Source organism: Schistocerca cancellata, chromosome 3 (assembly GCF_023864275.1).
Source record: "Schistocerca cancellata isolate TAMUIC-IGC-003103 chromosome 3, iqSchCanc2.1, whole genome shotgun sequence".
Taxonomy (NCBI): Eukaryota; Metazoa; Arthropoda; class Insecta; order Orthoptera; family Acrididae; genus Schistocerca; species Schistocerca cancellata.
Window position 1 is genome coordinate 469,450,692 of NC_064628.1, and position 20,076 is coordinate 469,470,767.

Here is a 20,076-nt window from a genome sequence, read left to right on the forward strand (position 1 = left end):
ATTCCACACAATGTCTCGTCTGTGTGCCCTAGCTTTTTTCGCATCCGTGCTATGAGTCCTGGCTCTAAATGGCTCTGAGCACTATGGGACTTAACTTCTGAGGACATCAGTCCCCTAGAACTTAGAACTACTTAAACCTAACTAACCTAAGGACATCACACACATCCATGCCCGAGGCAGGATTCGAACCTGCGACCGCTGCGGTTCCAGACTAGCGGCTAGAACGGCTCGGCCACCCCGGCCGGCTACTATGAGTCCTCTCTGATGGCCTTACATTGATGGTGCTCCATCTGTGGTCACTGAGACTAACCGATTCCAGTCCATACCGACACCATCAATCGCTTGCTCGACAGCTTGGCCTAAGTCCGCACCTGTAGTAGTTCCTTTCAAAGGTACTAAGTCCAAAACGTCCTCTGTTACACAAAGGGCGCTATCGACACCTCGTATATATATATATATATATATATATATATATATATCACAACCTGGGCTGTATCTGTAAGATCCGTTGCTTCATCGAGGGCAATAGAGAAAGCAACAGTCTTTAACCTTATTTATTAGCTGCCTGTGCACGTCGCCGGTTCACAAACTCCCCTTCGGAAATGTGTTTCCGAGATTGTGCAATTCTTAAAGCGATTTTAAAACTTGCTTGCAGTGAAGATTTAGTGTGGTTGTCATTCTGGAAAATTGAAAACAGTACATTGTACAGCGTACAGCAAAATAGACTTAAATGTAACAGAAGAAACTAAGAGTTCAAGAAGTATCAGTTACTTTCACGTACAGTATAATCGAGTTGATGTGTCTCATCCATTTTCTTAGGGACATTTAATTTTGCTTGCCGTTCGTCACTGTTGAGTACACTACACCCGTCTGTCTGGTATGTATTGCAGTGTCTTTCAAATGAAAACTTACGCTGGCCGCCTATTATTCGGCGGCACAGCAAAAACTGTGAGTTTTCACCAACGGCTACAAGAAAGAATTGCAGTTCCCAGTCATTATTAAACGACTGAGCACATAGATCTCCCGTCCTTTGCTTTTTCACAGTACCTGCCATACCTCGATACTTCTCTGTTAAGGTTACGGTCACCAGGGGTAAACGAGACTGGGTATGTTGCGCTCTTGCTTGTACCACATAAACAGAGAAGTGGAGCCGCCGCCGTTCATTTAGGACACATGTCTAATAACAGATGTCGCTGTCGCTCGCTGTCGCACACGTGCGCACATGTGCAGCACTTCCGCGCGTCTGCACATTGTGCAGCGTTTGGCCGGCCCTGGTCTAGAGAGAATAGCCCACTGTATAGATATTTACAGTGATTCTGATTTATTGTTCAGTTCTTATTTGCTCATTTTTAAAATTAAATTACATGTTTAGATCACTCTGGATCGTCTTTAGATCAAAAACAAAATTAAATATCTACGTCAATGTTTTACAATACGTAGGTGAAGGAATTACCTAAGTTGTTGCATCAGGATCTCTCTTGTCTATCCAAGAACTCATTTCAGAGTATTGCGTTTCGCAACTGCTGTAATTTTTTTTAAACGGTGACTGGTTGACAAGGCAAATGGGAAGGAGAATGAGGAAAAAGAGGAAAGGGAGAAGTAGTAAGTTGAATGAGGGTGACAGGGTCAGGGAAAGGAAGTAGGAAAGGGAATGTCAATAGTTTAACAAGAAGTTCTTCCTAAATTATAGAAAGTATAGCAACGTAAAAATTCTCGTTACAAATTAATAGTGAGAACAATGGTTGTGCAACATGTAAACGACATTAAATAGCAAATTTATAATACGTAGAGAGGGGGACTGAGGGTAGTACATCATCTACGTACTGCTTCATCTTTCATTGGGCAACCAGATTGAAGTCGGAAGGTTCGAGGTCCGGACTGTAAGGTGGATGAAAAAGAACAGGTCAGTGAAATTTTGTGAGCTTCTCTCGGATGCGCAGACTTGGTGAGTCCTTGCGTTGTCGTGAAGACGAAGAAGATCGTTTACATCACTTCAAATTCAGTGTCCGCCCGTTTCAGCATCGGAGTCACAACTGTGTGCGGCACTCATCATGCTTTTATTCACTGCCAGGTCTCCGTAAACATTCTGCAAATGTCTATGAATATCGGCGATGCTCTGATTTCCCGCCAAAAGAAACTCAATTACAGCTCTCTGCTTGGAATGCACCGCCATTACAGACGCCATTTTGAAGTCATTGTATACCGCTGCCACATATCGGAACTTGAGAAACTGTAGAGACTGAAGCAAAAATATTGTACGAGTTCCCACAACGAATACCCCTTTCTTGAACCGAAACTGGCAGAGAAAAAAATCTTTTCAATCTCGTACTATCAGATCACAGCCAGTTTCATTGCACTAAAAGCCACATTCACAGATCACATATAACTAAGTCATAAGAGCTAAGTAGCCTCGAACATGGATCACGATATTTGTTGCTGCAGGCTATGTAGGTCTTAGGACTGCATTAAATGTCACCCGATTATGCGGTTTTACGTTCCACGAATTGGTTGTGATCAAATAATAAAAAGATTAAATACAGGTGAAGTGGCTTCTTAATCCCCAATACATTATGAATGGTTTGGATACACATACGACTCGGTGGCTCAGTGGGTGAAGTTACATACCGCTAAACTAAAGATTTGTTTTTTGGTACCAGCTTTGCTCCTACGATTTTTGCTGTTACTTATCGCTTGTTCCACCTCTATAGCAAAAATGCCAAATCAAGTAGCACCGTGTTTCGGTAATACATGTTGAAATGTGGTTCCCCTGTAACTGGCTGTATAAGTCGCTTCAGCGGTGGGGGAGAGAGGGGGGGTGGAGGAGGGGGATAGGCCGAGGAAAAAAAAAACACAGGTGAACGGCATTAGCAGTTAGACTGCCGAAACGGCTCATTCCAGCTGTTCTTGCCAGTCCTTCCCCACTCCCGCTGCTAATATGCTCAATTACTCTGCGGGTAAGTAGCCAAAGATTAGAATCCAGCCGACAAAATCTCTTGATTTCAACGTCTTCCTTACATTGCTAACACAATCGGATATGATTTCTCCTAGATAAAATTACGCAGTTGTTTCGTGTTCCTAGTCTTACAAAATAAGTGAACCAAACAAGAACTCAGTGGTTGTTAATGTTTATCGTAAGCTTCAGAATGTCCACAGTGAGTGAAAAATCTTTTAGGGTTAACTGTGAGTTAGCTTTGCAGTAGAAGATCGAATAGTATTTCGATGCGACATGGGTCAATGCGGTTACATAGACCTTTGAAATTGAAAAATAGTAGAAGACACTATGGGCTTGTGTACATAAAGGAGTTCATTATATTTCGGGACACTGACTACGTTTTCTATCGAGGAAATATTAAGGGACGCTTATAAGACTTCTTCCGCCTTTCTCCACCAGCTGAAATTGTTGCAGCAAGGTCTTACCCACGATATAAAAACAAGTAATTCACTTGCATTGCTGTCCATGACCAAGGGAGGCTTTCGACCAATTATGGATGTATAATAGCCAAGTCGAAGATATTTTATCACAGTCTAAACAAACTGCAGCGGATTGACAATTTTTCAGTTTTTGTTACAGATGATTGTGATTTGAAAGTATTGTATCATTATCTTCAAACAAAGGCGATTTCAGGAGATACAATTCACCAGTATCATCTTTACATCTGTAGAGTGTATTTCATGTAATATGTCACAATGGGAAATCTTCCAAAAATAAATAAACTTTCTGACAAGATGTTTTGATAAAGAGAACTGTTTTTAAAACTAATTCACAAACAGCAATAAATACATTTGTTCAACAAAGGACAAATACTTGTAGCAAAAAAAATGACTCTGGATATCAGTTATCTGTCATTTGTGGCTCTGAGCACTATGCGACTTAACTTCTAAGGTCATCAGTCGCCTAGAGCTTAGAACCAATTAAACCTAACCAACCTAAGGACATCACACACATCCATGCCCGAGGCAGGATTCGAACCGCGACCGTAGCGGACGCTCGGCTCCAGACTGCAGCCCCTAGAACCGTACGGCCACTCCGGCCGGCTATCTGTCATTTGCAACAGTTTCTATTTGTACACGATGAATTAATGTTTCCATTCTTGTAAATAAATAATATTTATAATAACTTTATCTATTTCTTATTCACAAATAAAAGACATAAATTTTTAATCTGTATTCGTCATTCGTCATCTGAATAAATGTTGTCCAGCTCTGGAGGGAAGCGGAGCCGCATTGCACATACACACACCAGCAATTCTCAACCTACTTGAAAAGTGAATCCAAGCGCGTGAAATCGTCGTGTCTGTGCAAAAGTGCGTCAAATATGCGTGGTAACGGCCAGGCGTTCATTCGCTTGTGCTGTTAGGTGAGGAAGTACTGACTATCTTTGGCAACTTCCGCCGTCAGTAGCGACGTGTATTCGCGCTATCTCTCGCTCAGTGTAGGCACATACAGAACAAGTGAATGCCCCACATCCTTGCTGGGCTCTAGTGCTTTGTCCTGCTCATATACTGTAAATAATCATCTTGTCCGAACAGTTTCCCTACTGTATGTAGTACACAATGATTAAAGTGTGTTCGTATACTTCCTAATCTAGTGTTTTCTTAAGTGCTTTAAGGAGACGGCAACCTAAGAACGATAATCAAAGCCTGTAAGTACTGTAACACTACATCCTCCGTTCTACCCTGCTGATACCGCGCATGAATGCAGTCTAGGCATTCGCCAAACCCGTAACCTTCCATCAGACTGCAGGTTACACCAAGCTATCTCTCGTTTCCAGTCATTTATTGCCCAGCGACACACCGTAACTGTCGCTTTGCTTTGACAACAGAAATGTGTCGCTTACGAGGAGTTGCTTGACCGCAATCATTGTGATGCCTGGACTGCTGGAAGCACTTTAAAACTCACGAGTGATTTCTCCCGCTGCTTCCGTGCGATTCATAATCCTCCACGGTCCCTGTCCGTCACTACATGAGTTCCGCCTGGCCCTCGTTTTGCTGGGATTATTCCTTCGCGTTTCGCCTTTTTTTCTAATGAATTTGTTACTCAGTTGCCATCCAATGACGTCTGTTTTCGAAGTCACTGATCCCTCCTGACTGACGCATTTTTCTGTTAATGTTTCTTAACTGGCCACGCAATACTCCCCGCCTCCTTCTATACTGTCAAGTGCACCCCTCGTCACACTTCCACTTGAGGCTGTGACGTTAGAATAGTCTATCTGCTCATCATGTAGCTGTAGTAGATATTTTAATTCATATTATAGCGTACCAGATGCTATCACTGTTCTAACACTCGCATTGATTTAGTCTTTTCGATAACGAGACTCCCATAAGTCTGAACAATAGACTCTTACAAGGCGATTACTCCTGCTCAGGATCGACGGTACCTGCATTTGAATGTTTACTGTGCGACGATACCTAACAATCACCATTATTGCAATTGCCCTCCTAAACAACACCCGATACAAGAAAACCAGCTGCGTCTTCACCTGTGGTTACTTGTACAATAGGTGCTTAGGCTACGCAACGCTCTGTGTAAAAAGCTAGCTCAGTGTAGTTACTTGGTGAAGCCGCGCACGTATACGTGCGTGCCCTGCAGCTAATTCGCGGCAAATAATAACCTGTAGCTGTAAATTGTCTAAAACTGCGAGATAACAAAATGCACAGAAATAAAAAATGATAGTGAACTGAAGAACTTAATAACAAGTGTTCTATTCTAACGTATGTAATTGATGAAGGTGGCAGAGAATTATGCTGTATAATGTTTATTCAAGAAAGGAAATCTTAAATAAACCGGAAATGGCGGTATGGTATTCAATTAAAATATCGACAGAAATAATACAATGAAGTTACACTGAGATCTTTACTAGAATGGTAGCAAAATCCCCAAACGACATAGCCATCAAACATAAGCCAAAACTAAATCCATTTCCCTAATTAAAACACACGAATTATTCACCAGCTCAAAACAGTTCATAGATCAACATGATGATTTACAAATTATTAAATCGGATAGAAAGAATAGTAACTCACACTCTGTGTTCCCTCAGTTCCGTAATAAAAGCGGAATAAGTTAGTCTCATTCTGGAGCACATTCTGATCACTTGAAATATAAATACCCTTCAGAAACGAAAGTATGGTAAGGGCCACTCACTGGCCGGACTCAAACACCCCTACGATCGAATGCCACTGATTACTCAAGTCATGTCTGCTTCCTTCCACAACTGGTGTAAAAGTGCCGAGAATCGCCCCCTTCAGCTCTTCAATCAAAAACTCCCACTCTCCACTGCAGCCACCCTCCGTCGGTTTGCTGTCGTCGACTCCTCTGACGTAATATATTGATGTTGTTATCTACTGTATAAGCCCGACTTTTCGCTATATCTATGTCTTAGATGGAGCACCCACAAAAATCTTTACTGTAACGGCGACTAAATGTCGGGTGCTCATGATAATTAATGTTAAATTTTAGCTCAGTCCATCATCCTTCATTTGTTGCTGCATTACCGAAGACAAGATTGTTAATAACCTCTTTGGATTCAAGAATGACATTTCCACGCTGCAGCGGAGTGTGCCCTGACATGAAACTTCCTGGCAGATTGAAACTGTGTGCCGGACCGAGATTCGAACTCGGGGTTCGCAGGAGAGCTTCTGTAAAGATTGGAAGGTAGGAGGCGAGGTACTGGCAGATGTAAAGCTGTGAGGAGGGGCCATGAGTCGCGCTTGGGTAGCTCAGTTGGTAGATCACTTGCCCGCGAAAGGCAAAGGTCCCTAGTTCGAGTCTCGGTCCGGCACACAATTGTAATCTGCCAGGAAGTTTCTATGTCTCTGGATGTTAGTTAATATTTACTAAGAAACGCGCTATTGTGGAAATCACTATAGCTTTTTTAGTAAAAACATTTAACAATAATTAAATGAATTACTGAGTTTTGTTTATAGGGAAAAGGAGGGTTGGTCCTGCAATTACTCTCAGCAGTTACGGCAACTCAAATCTCGGTGATTTTTGTAGTTCGTCACACAAAGATATTATAGCAATGACTATGGTCCATTACTATACTTCTATACAGTCATTCAAATGTTGTACGCTTTTACTTTCACAAAGCTAAGTGTCGAATTACGTTCTTATATTCAGTTTAATGTCCCTTTGTGTATACCACAGATCCTATTATCGTTTGTTCGGCACGTAATAGAATTTAATACTGAGCTCTACATTTTTCTGGCGCACTCAGTTCCTCCGTGACCTTAAGGCCTAAGTTTGTCCCGAATAAATTAACTATAGTCAATCTTCTTGCAGTTTAACAAAAGATCCCTGATCCTTTCCCTATCACATCATACGGAAATGCCAACTATATCGCACGCCGCAGCTTCATAGACTGATCCAGAGCGCAGAGAACAAGAGAACTAACAATACCCGCGCATGTTTCATATAGTAGAATTTAGAAACAAAAGTTGCCGCATTAAACCCTCTTTGATCTGCCTGAAGCGCCACTTTGCTGCGGGAGTTATTCTGATAAAAGAGTATTTAACGTTAATTTTAATAAAACTTTTTCAATGTTATTAATTATTTCCGATATTATCGATCACCTTTCCCCAACATGAAAATACGACTGATGATATTGTTCTCAATTAAAAGAACGGTTATAACATACCCCCCAGAATGACAACAGTTTGCACTCTGCTGCACGGTGTTGTTATTCTCACTCTTGACTGCAATCTTTACTTCGCCTGAAAGGGGGAATGAACTTATATTTGCTGATTTATTTGGGGATTTTAATGTGGATTGTTAGGCTAATCCACTTGGCTTTTCCAGCACCGAAGTGCTGGTGTTTGGAGAAAGGGGGAAGGTTGATACTTATGTTAAGTGTAAGGCGACGGCATAATTTTGCCCCTTAACATATTATTTGAAGTATAGAAACGTAATCTACTCATCAAGCCGCGGAGTTCGATACCACAATACCCTATTTGAAGTGAAGTGATACTAATTTGCATAATACGTAGGTTAATCCTTCATACATGTCCAACAAGAACTCGATACTAACAATCATTCCCTGCTTTGCGTGTTGATAGTCACGTAGTATCGCAATCACTTGGAACCGAAGTGGACGCTGGGAGTTTCCAGCCGTCAAGAGAAGTAGAACATGCAACGCATTTCGAGAGGAGCCATGAAAAAGCCGACCGATTTGCAGTGGGGAGGCAGGGACCATTAGCTAATAAGCCATTAAGCGAGGTCCTCTGACACACCTACGTGGAACGGAAAGAAACAGCATAGGAGGGGTCCGTGTGGCCGCTCTTAGAGGACCAATACGAGGAATTCGCATTTATGAAAAATGTTGAGTCGCACCAAGTAAAATTAACAGTGGGTCAGAGACAACTAGACAGAACACACGTAGAAAGACCACACCTGGCGCCTGGGAAATCTTATAAAAAAGGAATACTTTCAGAATCACAACGGGGGTCGTCGAAAAACACGAGAGACATTGTCGTTATGTTTCTTTTTTTTTCAAAACAGAAAACGGGCCACAGTGGAAAGCACTGCTGTTTTTAATAAATACTCGCATATCACATGATGAGGGCGTGGAGAACACGAGGTTGCACGTGAACAGCTCGTGTGTAGATCGAGTCTGGGAGTATAGGAGCGAAACATGAATGTTATAGGCCAGAAGGAAAATATTTTCCACCCCCAATACGTTTCTCAAGCTTCACTGAGCCAAGAAACGACGCAGGTCTATCACAATCAGTATTGGCCACTACAGCTTGTGGCAGGCGATGAACACAAGGTACAGTGGAGGGAATAAGAAATATATACAGACTGGAGCCTTGGGTAGAAGTGAGAGAGGCCTCTTCAGACCAGGGGCGTGTGTAGACAGGACGCTTCCTGTTCTGTCGGTCTAGAAGAGCTTTTCGGTAAACACTTCCGTTCACAGGGTTCGAAAATCTTGCAACATCTCCGGAGTGGAGATTATGGATTTCGACCTCAGTTAGTTACATTCTGCAGAACAGTTAAAGAGGGCTGAGGTGTAAACGTCACTAAGCCAGAGCGAGTGAACATTGGAAATAGTTTAGTTATGGAAACACAGTTTTTCGCCTCACGAAAACTCAGGGCAGTTTACGACTGCTGATACAGTCAATGCCAGAATAGTATTGAAGTTTACAGGTCCGCACAAGGTCGACGCACTGCCAACATCATACGCCACTGCCAACCACAGTAGCGGCCGATAAAGCACGGCAAATATCGCGTTTCCTCACGCTCACTAAGGGAGTCACTAGCTTGTCTGTGCACGTCAGTTCTATTGGATGTTAGAGTTGTGTTTAGTATTTTCTTCTCATTCCCTCGTATCCATGCTACCCACGTATCGCATGTATGTTCATAGTGCTTCAAATTCGACAATGGTATCGGCAAATATATGTGACAGCTAAAATAGCACAGACAACAGGTCATATTGAAGTGTTGTGAGTGCAGTATTTTGAAGGGTAAGACGTTTTCTGATAATTGTTTTGTAAGTTACACTAGGGGTTCTTTTCTCAGGTAGTAACACTTTTGAAAGGTTGTAATGTGTTTATGTTTATCAAGATTAATTTCATTTATTTTATTTATTCATTGTCAGGATATTCCTAATTATAGATGATTTTCCAACGCCACCAACCACACACTTCAACACAATGTGCATGGTGACACAGTAATAAAAAGATTTAGTACAGGTAACAGTTGTTTGTGTGTTCTAGAGTAGAGTCTACCCGTTCCTCACTGAAATATTTTACGGCGTATGTGACGGCCGTTATTCTGATGTCTAATCGTGACTCCATCCGGGATTTCCTTACTTTGCGAGGTCTGGGTTCACAGGCACTTTAGTTCTGTCCGTTGTCTCCATGCATGGCAAGTGGTAAGGTAAGGATTGGTCATAATGACCGAGGGAGCATGTTAGAAATAGTTCTTACAAATACCATGTTTACATAATATGATAATAGATTTTTACATCATTATAAGTCATTTAAATACTTCATGAGTATATTATGCAGAATAAGTCTGCCTATCATAATTAAGTATCTACATTTTAGATACAGTTCATTTAAATACTTCACCACTAAATTTTGCAGAATAAGTCTGCCTATCATAAATAAGAAAGTTCAATACAAATATTTTACAGTGGCTTAAAAGTTGTCTAAAAGAACAAATTTCAGTCTCGAGCTTGACAGAATTTTCAGGCGACGTCAGGTTATCAACTCCGCATTGCCCCTAACTTGAGGACCTCCGAGCGGGTACACAGGGGAGAGTAGTATCTTTTTTCTTGAGGCCATCTGTGCGGTTGCACAGTGGAATGCAGCAATTATTTGAGATGGAAATCATATTTTCGAGCCTGCTCTTAAATAAGCTAGCATCTCGACAGATGGTTCAAAATGGTTCAAATGGCTCTGAGCACTATGGGACTTATCTTCTAAGGTCATCAGTCCCCTACAACTTAGAACTACTTAAACCTAATTAACCTAAGGACATCATACACACCCATGCCCAAGGCAGGATTCGAACCTGCGACCGTATCGGTCGCGTGATTCCAGACTGTAGCGCCTAGAACCGCTTAGCCACCTCGGGCGGCGACAGTTTGTTGTTAGCGTTTTCTGCATGATGACTTCAGTTCTTCTTATGACTTGCGGAAGACGTTAGTTCAACTGACTATTTGCTGATATGTCTCTTCTTATAATTATCAGTCAGCGGTAGATAATTGATAACCCTGATCTCTTCTTGGTGATTGACGAAGTACTAACTGAAATCTTCTTACCTTTCATTGCGTTTTAATGCATCATGGCTTTGTCGTGTAGGGTTTTATTTTGCAGATGTTGCCCCATGCAGGTTTATTTCCTAGAATCATCGTCAATCTTGACACAAGCAGCTTTAGACGACCATCTGATTATTAGTTTGACGTTGTTGCAATCTTCAAAGCTTCTTGGTCCCTAGCTGCATGGCCGGCGGCTGTGGCCGAGCGGTTCTAGGCGCTTCAGTCCGGAACCGCGCTGCTGCTACGGTCGCAGGTTCGAATCCTGCCTGGGGCATGGATGTTTTTGATGTCCTTAAGTTAGTTAAGTTTAAGTAGATCAAGGTCTAGGGGACTGATGACCTCAGATGTTAAGTCCCATAGTGCTTAGAGCCATCTGAACCATTTGAACCTACCTGCACGCAAAGTCGTCCAACAGGATACTGGTACAGACTCTTGAATCTCGTTTCGTGCAAAAGTTCTCTACTTCAGGTTAATGTGCTCTCATCCCATCAGAGAATTCAAGCAGCGACAACACGTCATCTCGACCACCAGATGGTTGTGGCAGCCTCAGACTGTTATTTCGCCCCATAAGATGTTGCAGGCTACGTCGTTGAGTATTCTCGCCCTATCAATTAGGTTGTTCAGTCAAGCTGACTCTCGAAGGTAGTGAACGCAGTCTCGTAGATAGTGTGAACACGAAACATAAAATTTGTGCATATATGTGGTACCAACGATTGCATCGATTCAAGACAAAAGAATGATAATTAGTCTTATTTAAAATCGTTATCTCCTTAAATGTTCGTGAGCTTCACGAAATAAACTTTATGATGGTTATTTTTCACCAACTCACTCATGATATTTTCTTTAACACAGATTCTAGATAGTCATCTATTAAACGCATAATCACATTGGGTTCATTTTATAGTAACACTCACAATCAACATCCCCCACCACGAGCTCAGATTCTGTCCTTTCAGTTCCAAATACGTGACGACATGACGTTAAATTAACATTCCTGTGCGTCACAAGCCTAGATTCTGTGCTTTATTCAGTTCCGAACACGTAACACGCATGATACGACTGACCAACCTTCTGTCTCACACGCTATGATTCAGTTAACATTATCTTTCAACACGTAGTCACACATCATCAAATCACTAAGTACCGTACCAAGATTCCGTCCTCGAGCCAGTTCTTGATGCCAGGTCAGTCACAGTTGTTGATCATATATTGCAAAAACTCACACAGTTTGCTCCATTTAATTAGGATCAACCCCCATTAAATAGGAAATAACTGACTGTTAACTTTTAGGACAATTGTACTCGTGCTACGTACTGGATTACTGCTTAATTACTCATCGTGCTTTTACATGTACTGGCCTGCCCTCATGAAACTGACTTTACACCTGAAGCCTTTATTCAACCTAAAGGAAATGGAAATGAAGTCCCATGCTTCTCTACAGAGCGTAGGGGAACGATGCGGGAGACCCGCACCGCCTTACTAGGCAAGGTCCTAATGGAGGTGGTTTGCCGTTGCCTTCCTCCGACCGTAATGGGGATGAATGATGATGATGAAAACGACACAACAACACAGGCAGGAAAAATCCCTGACCCCGCCGGGAATCGAACCCGGGACCCCGTGCTCTAGAAGCGAGAACGCTACCGCGAGACCACGAGGGACTTAATACCAGAACATAAATTCACTAACACTGTAAATAACCGTATATAAAACATACTCTAAGATATTTCCTTACATTTACATGAAATCGCACAAAAAATATAACTTATCCTAAGGACAATAACTAAACACTTCTTCTTCGTTCTCTTCTCATTCTTAATATTTCTTCAGTTATTTATGAGGGAACAACATTTTGGCGAGCCTCCCATTATGGATATCTCCCAGTACGTAACTGCTCAGATGTGGAATCTTGATTATCGTATATGGTCCGGTGTATAGACATTGCCATTTTTTATTCATCTTCTCACTGCAGACGACTTGGCGTGTTTCCGCAACATTACTTTGTCATTAAAATTATATGTATTAACTTTAATTAGTTTCCTATAATACTTTCGTTTCCTTAACATGGCAGCCCTGTGCAAGGCTAGCTGAACTTTACTAATAAGTACATTTCCATATATTACTGTATCAGCCAGTCTCGGTAAGTTCTTAATCGATTTCAGTGTAATTCCTTGGTAAACATTATTTCTACAGGACTACACTGGAAGGACAAATAAGGCAATTCGTGATATCCATCTGTACTGTTTTCTCTCAATGTATGTTGTAAGAAACCTATTGATGTCCCGGAAAACCCGCTCCACAGGCGATACCTTGGCATGGTAATGAGATATAACGATGTGTCTTATATTTAAATTATCCATACATTCATGCCAGGCTTTACTAGCATAATATGAAGCATTATCAGTCAATATAGTCAATATAGCAGTGGGTTTTTCTACATTTGGAATGTAGTCCTTTGCCAGTTTGCTTAACATAGGTTTGGCGTGAGCAGATGTTAAAGAATAAGTTTGTGGAAACTTCGAAACAACATCATAAAATGCGATTTCATATTTAAATCTTCCTTTCGGCGTTGGTAATGGCCCTATGACGTCACATGGCGCCAGTTCAAGAGGTTTTGACAGTTCAATGGGCTGTAAGCATAGTTTATTACAATAGTTTATAGGCTTAACCTTTTGACATAGTTTACATTTACGTAACATTTGAAATACCTTTCCTCTTCGTGTTGAGAACGAAACAGTATTATTTCAGTTTCTCCGAACACGTATTAGCGCTAATGTGTCCCCACGAATAATGGGTTGTGGAAACATACCGTTGAAATATATACACTCTCCATCTTTCTTCCCCATCCATAATCTTACGAAGTAGTGTATTTAGATGTAACTTATACTTTAACGTTTCTGAATTACTAATGTTATTCCACATATTACAGATAATCTTTTTCCAGTATGGATCCCGTTGCTGTAACTTGGACATATTTTCGCGTAAATATTCTACCTCGTTCTTGATAGGTATATTCTGTATAACCATTATTTTGAAATTCTGATTCGGTTCGATTAGCTGTCCCGCATCACCACTGCCTTGAGGCAATCGAAATAAAGCGTCAGCTACAATATTGTCTTTACCTTAATATATTATACTTCTATTTGGTATTTCTTTAATAGTAAAGCCCATCTCATTAGCCTTGAATGAAGAATTTGCACTTCATAAGGAAGGTCAAAGCTCTGTAGTCACAATATACTACTGCCCTTTTTGCATATACAAAATACCTAAACTTATTGAGACCCCACACCATGGCTAATATCTTCCACTCGGTCGTAGTGTATGCTCTCTCGCAGTTAAGTGTTTTGTCCTTTATAACACTAGGTTTTTTTTTATCAGTTAGTTTGTACCTGAGGTAATAAGGTGTATATTAGGATTCTAGTGTTCAAAGAGGACAGTGTATAATCCTCTATAATACCAATTTTTTTATCAGCTAGTTTATACATTTGGTCATTAGGTAAATATTTGGATTCTAGTGTGACGCTCTTTGATCAGTTAACGAACATATGGGATCCTAATTGTTGAACTACGGTAATTTAGATTCATTACTTCTCTGTTTACTTTGATTACATATTTTGTTTTGAAATTCCAGTTTCCGTACTAACGGTAACTCAACAATCTATCCCTCATTGTTTGAGGAACACACGCCCTTCACAGTGTCGAGCGTTACGTCTCGTTCACGCATAAAATCCCATTCCCAAATACATGGGTAAGTTAAATTAGGAGCCAACAAGAACGTGCTAATAAGTCGTTCCCCTTGCGCTACTATTTCTACTTGTATGGGAAAAGAATGGATTCCTAATGTTCTAGACCAAGTGCAGTTGGCTACCGGTAATACTAGCAAATTCTGTTTGCTTTTCAAATATTTATAAAGTCCCATATTCATTACCCTAAAAGTTCCACTAATGTCCAACAGGATGCTAAGATCTTCATCTAAGATTTTAACTTTAACCATGGCTTGCACCACTCCAATAGGATTACTATCTAATTTTCCTGGATTATCTAAGAGTTCTTCTCTAATATCCATACCACAATCATACCTCAATACGCACGCCTTTAAGATTGTCTCTTCGCCAGCTACACTGGGAAGACTCAGATCAGCTGGTTTTAGTTTATTGTATCTGTTTGGTGGTTACCCGTTTCATCGAGTACCACCACTCAAACACCGGAATTCTGCCCATTCCATTCATTGCTAGTGTTAGCAGAGATATTCTCAGGCACAGACATTACAGGCGTTAGTACAAATTGTCCGTTACTGTAATAATATTAGCGGGAGCCCCCTCTGAATATTTGGTCCATTACCCCACTGTACAAGCCTGTCTTGCACTTGTCCTTGATGTCCAGACTGCTCTCGTACTTCCGTTTTTTATTAAAACCGTTTGAATTGTGTTCATTCTGATTCTGCTGATTTCTGTTGCTGTATTTAGCGTTATTACTACTATTTGGTCTATTACTTCCGTAATTGTTATTAGAATTGTTTTGTCTATAATTTTTATCTTCAGATTGATTACCATTATCCTGATTGTTAGTTTTATGATTTCGATTAACATAGTGACACTTTCCATTGTCTTTCTTTTCATTATTACTGTTATTGCCACTACAACAATTATTGTGTTGAGGGTTGTTAAAATTAGTACAGTGAAAATGATTCCCCATGCTCTAGCGTCTTCCTGAACTACGTCCATGGAATCAATAACTGACAAGAATTGGTAAACATCGTCATCCACTAGATTTTGTAATGTCTCCAATCAACAAATAGGTAATTTTCCCTTTAGAATTCTAATAACCTCTCTGTGACTAATGGAATTATCCCAGTATCGAGTTTTATTCATGTAGTTCTCAAAGTATTTTCGCAAAGGCCTTTTTTCAGGATTATAAAATTCCGGACTATAAATTTCATTCCTTAATCTCTCCAGGTTCTGCAACTTTCAGCCTCTTCCGATAACAGGGAAACTTCTCCACTGGTCTTTGACACTATAACCTGTATTTTATCTTGTTCCTTCCACGATTGGGGAAATACATCTCTGAATCATTGGATGTATAGAATTTTTGTCATTCGAAGGTATTTTAAATTGCGTAGCTTTGAAAATACTGTGTTTAACCTTAGTGGATGAAACAATCCCCTCGCGATCATAATATTGATCTTCAAGATCGGACTCAGTGCTTCTGTTACCGTTACTATGATCGCTCTCTCGCCACTTTCGCTTCCTAAAAGGCGATTGATTTCTGGAATATGGTTCTGGATATCTTTCAAATTCGTTTTGTCCTTTATTACTACCTTCACCTGTAGACAAACGTTTTTTTTATATATTCCTGCCACATATGCATCTCGGATAAAACTTTCTCCTTAATGAGATTGAATTCTACTTTCATTTGTTCCGCACTGTCTTACCTCCTCGTGTCGCGGTGCATTTGGTTCATTCTGTTGCGTTGCATTCTCGATAACATTATAAACTTGCATGTGAACTTCTTCCGGCTTTGCTTGTATCCACTCTGGCAAATCCTCCTCTGTCTTAGTCGTCTGTCTACTAAGACAGTCATCAATAAACTCCTGGCGTGTGATTTTTAAATCTTCTACTTGTTTACTTACTTTATCCATCCGTTCAGCTGTTTTAGTCTATTCTTTATTTGTTGCCTCCACATTCCCCTTTAATTTGGAGGTCGAAGTTTTCAATGTTTCGTTTACTTCGTTAGAAGATTTTACACTTAATGTCAATTTATCTATCTCGGCAGATAGATATTCATTATTTTCTTAGTACGTTGAGTCTAGGTCATTAACAAACTTTTATACCTCTTTCTCAAATTCTTAGTCTTCATAGTATTGTTGTTTCTGTAATTCTAACATCTCCTCCTGAAAAGCTTTTACCGCAAGTTCGCGTCCTACCTCTTGTTCCCTTTCTCTAAGTTCACGTTGTTTCTCCTCTTCTCTTTCTGTAAGTTCACGTTGTTTCCCTTGTTCACTTTCTCCAAGTTCTTGTTGTTTCTCTTGTTCTGTTCCTCTAAGCTAGCGCCGATGGTTTTGCCGTAAATTTCCTCTCTAAAGGCTTTGTTTATTTAGGCGTTGTTTATTTAGCTCTGTTTGTTTCTTATCTGATTTCACTAGAAATTCAAACAGCCTATTGATACTAATATCTCCAGATGGCATATTGACCACAATGGTAGGATTCCTTTCCTCACAAGTACCTACATTTTCAAGACTCACTTTCAGCATGGTCATTATACTTTACCAAACTATTTCTTCTCAGATTTGACGTTACAGGTTCCATAAAATCCTCTGTCCGATTAACATGTAAATTTTCTACACGGTTTTAATCCTCGCTGGTATCTTCTCTACCCAAGTCCCTAAACTTGTATCTGGATTCGATCTCAAATGGTATCCCCGTTTCATTCTTGTCAATATACACTCGCAGAATAACTCCAAAATAATAATAATAAGACACAATAAATGACATTTAACACTAACTACTTACACAGTTTCTGCTTCACGGACTTACTTAACGCAGAACAGGGAATCAGCGATCATAAAGCGGTTACGGCATCGATGATTTCAGCCGTAAATAGGAATATTAAAAAGGGTAGGAAGATTTTTCTGTTTAGAAAAAGTGACAAAAAGCAGATTTCAGAGTACCTGACGGCTCAACACAAAAGTTTTGTCTCAAGTACAGATAGTGTTGAGGATCAGTGGACGAAGTTCGAAACCGTCGTACATTATGCGTTAGATGAGTATGTGCAAAGCAAGATCGTAAGAGATGGAAAAGAGCCACCGTGGTACAACAACCGAATTAGAAATCTGCTGCGGAAGCAAAGGGAACTTCACAGCAAACACAAACATAACCAAAGCCTTGCAGACAAACAAAAATTACGCGAAGCGAAATGTAGTGTGAGGAGGGCTATGCGAGAGGCGTTCAATGAATTCGAAAGTAAAGTTCTATGTACTGACTTGCCAGAAAATCCTAAGAAATTTTGGTCTTATGTCAAAGCGGTAGGTGGATCAAAACAAAATGTCCAGACACTCTGTGACCAAAATGGTACTGAAACAGAGGATGACAGACTAAAGGCCGAAATACTAAATGTCTTTTTCCAAAGTTGTTTCACAGAGAAAGATTGCACTGTAGTTCCTTCTCTAGATTGTCGCACAGATGACAAAATGGTAGATATAGAAATGGACGACAGAGGGATAGAGAAACAATTAAAATCGCTCAAAAGAGGAAAGGCCTCTGAACCTGATGGGATACCAGTTCAATTTTACACAGAGTACGCGAATGAACTTGCCCCCCTTCTTGCAGCGGTGTACCGCAGGTCTCTAGAAGAGCGTAGCGTTCCAAAGGATTGGAAAAAGGCACAGGTCATCCCCGTTTTCAAGAAGGGACGTCGAACAGATGTGCAGAACTATAGACCTATATCTCTAACCTCGATCAGTTGTAGAATTTTGGAACACCTATTGTGTTCGAGTATAATGACTTTTCTGGAGACTAGAAATCTACTCTGTAGGAATCAGAATGGGTTTCGAAAGGGACGGTCGTGTGAGACCCAGCTCGCGCTATTCGTCCACGAGACTCAGAGGGCCATAGACACGGGTTCGCAGGTAGATGCCGTGTTTCTTGACTTCCGCAAGGCGTTCGATACAGTTCCCCACAGTCGTTTCATGAACAAAGTAAGAGCATATAGACTATCAGACCAATTGTGTGATTGGATTGAGGAGTTCCTAGATAACAGGACGCAGCATGTCATTCTCAATGGAGAGAAGTCTTCCGAAGTAAGAGTGATTTTAGGTGTGCCTCAGGGGAGTGTCATAGAACCGTTGCTATTCACAATATACATAAATGACCTGGTGGATGACATGGGAAGTTCACTGAGGCTTTTTGCAGAAGATGCTGTGGTGTATCGAGAGGTTGTAACAATGGAAAATTGAGGATCTGCAGCGAATTGACGCATGGTGCAGGGAATGGCAATTGAATCTCAATGTAGACAAGTGTAATGTGCTGAGAATACACAGAAAGATAGATCCTTTATCATTTAGCTACAAAATAGCAGGTCAGCAACTGGAAGCAGTTAATTCCATAAATTATCTGGGAGTACGCATTAGGAGTGATTTAAAATGGAATGATCATACAATGTTGATCGTTGGTAAAGCAGATGCCAGACTGAGGTTCATTGGAAGAATCCTAAGGAAATGCAATCCGAAAACAAAGGAAGTAGGTTACAGTACGCTTGTTCGCCCACTGCTTGAATACTGCTCAGCAGTGTGGGATCCGTACCAGATAGGGTTGATAGAAGAGATAGAGAAGATCCAACGGAGAGCAGCGCGCTTCGTTACAGGATCATTTAGTAATCGCGAAAGCGTTACGGAGATGATAGATAAACTCCAGTGGAAGACTCTGCAGGAGAGACGCTCAGTAGCTCAGTGCGGGCTTTTGTCAAAGTTTCGAGAACATACCTTCACCGAAGAGTCAAGCAGTATATTGCTCCCTCCAACGTATATCTCGCGAAGAGACCATGAGGATAAAATCAGAGAGATTAGAGCCCACACAGAGGCATACCGACAATCCTTCTTTCCACGAACAATATGAGACTGGAATAGAAGGGAGAACCGATAGAGGTACTCAAGGTACCCTCCACCACACACCGTCAGGTGGCTTGCAGAGTATGGATGTAGATGTAGATACCTCAGTTATCCACGCAATTAAAATTAAAAGGAAGCACAATGAGGTACTGTTCAGGCAGTAATAGAATGTCTTCACATATATAAGTCCGAGCCGCAGCAACAAAAGCTAATTATTTCCTACTTTCCGTACAGGTTCTGACGTCTTGTAGTTCCCGGAGGTAGGTGCCTCGCTGTAGGCCGAAATCGCTCATGCTATCTTCCGGCCGCAATCAGCTCGAGTCGTGGAGAATAGGAAACATATAATTCGACGTTTTCAGTCACTTTTCATTATGCAATCACAATAATTATATTTCACCACTGTTTATTACGTAATAGTTGTTTTCATACCTTTTTCGAGATTCACGTTGGGCGCCAGTTGTAGCGGCCCTTCGTCGATCTGCTGTCGTCGTTACTGATGTTGTTATCTCCTGTATACGCCCGACTTTTCATTATATCTGTATGATAGAGGAGCAGCCACAAACATATTCACCGTAACGGCGACTAAATTTCAGGTGTTCTTGATAATCAATGTTAACTTTTTGCTCAGTCGATCACCTGTCATTTGTTACTGCGTTACCGCATCTAAAATAGTTAATAACGTCTTTGGATATTAGTTATAATTTACTGGTACACATGC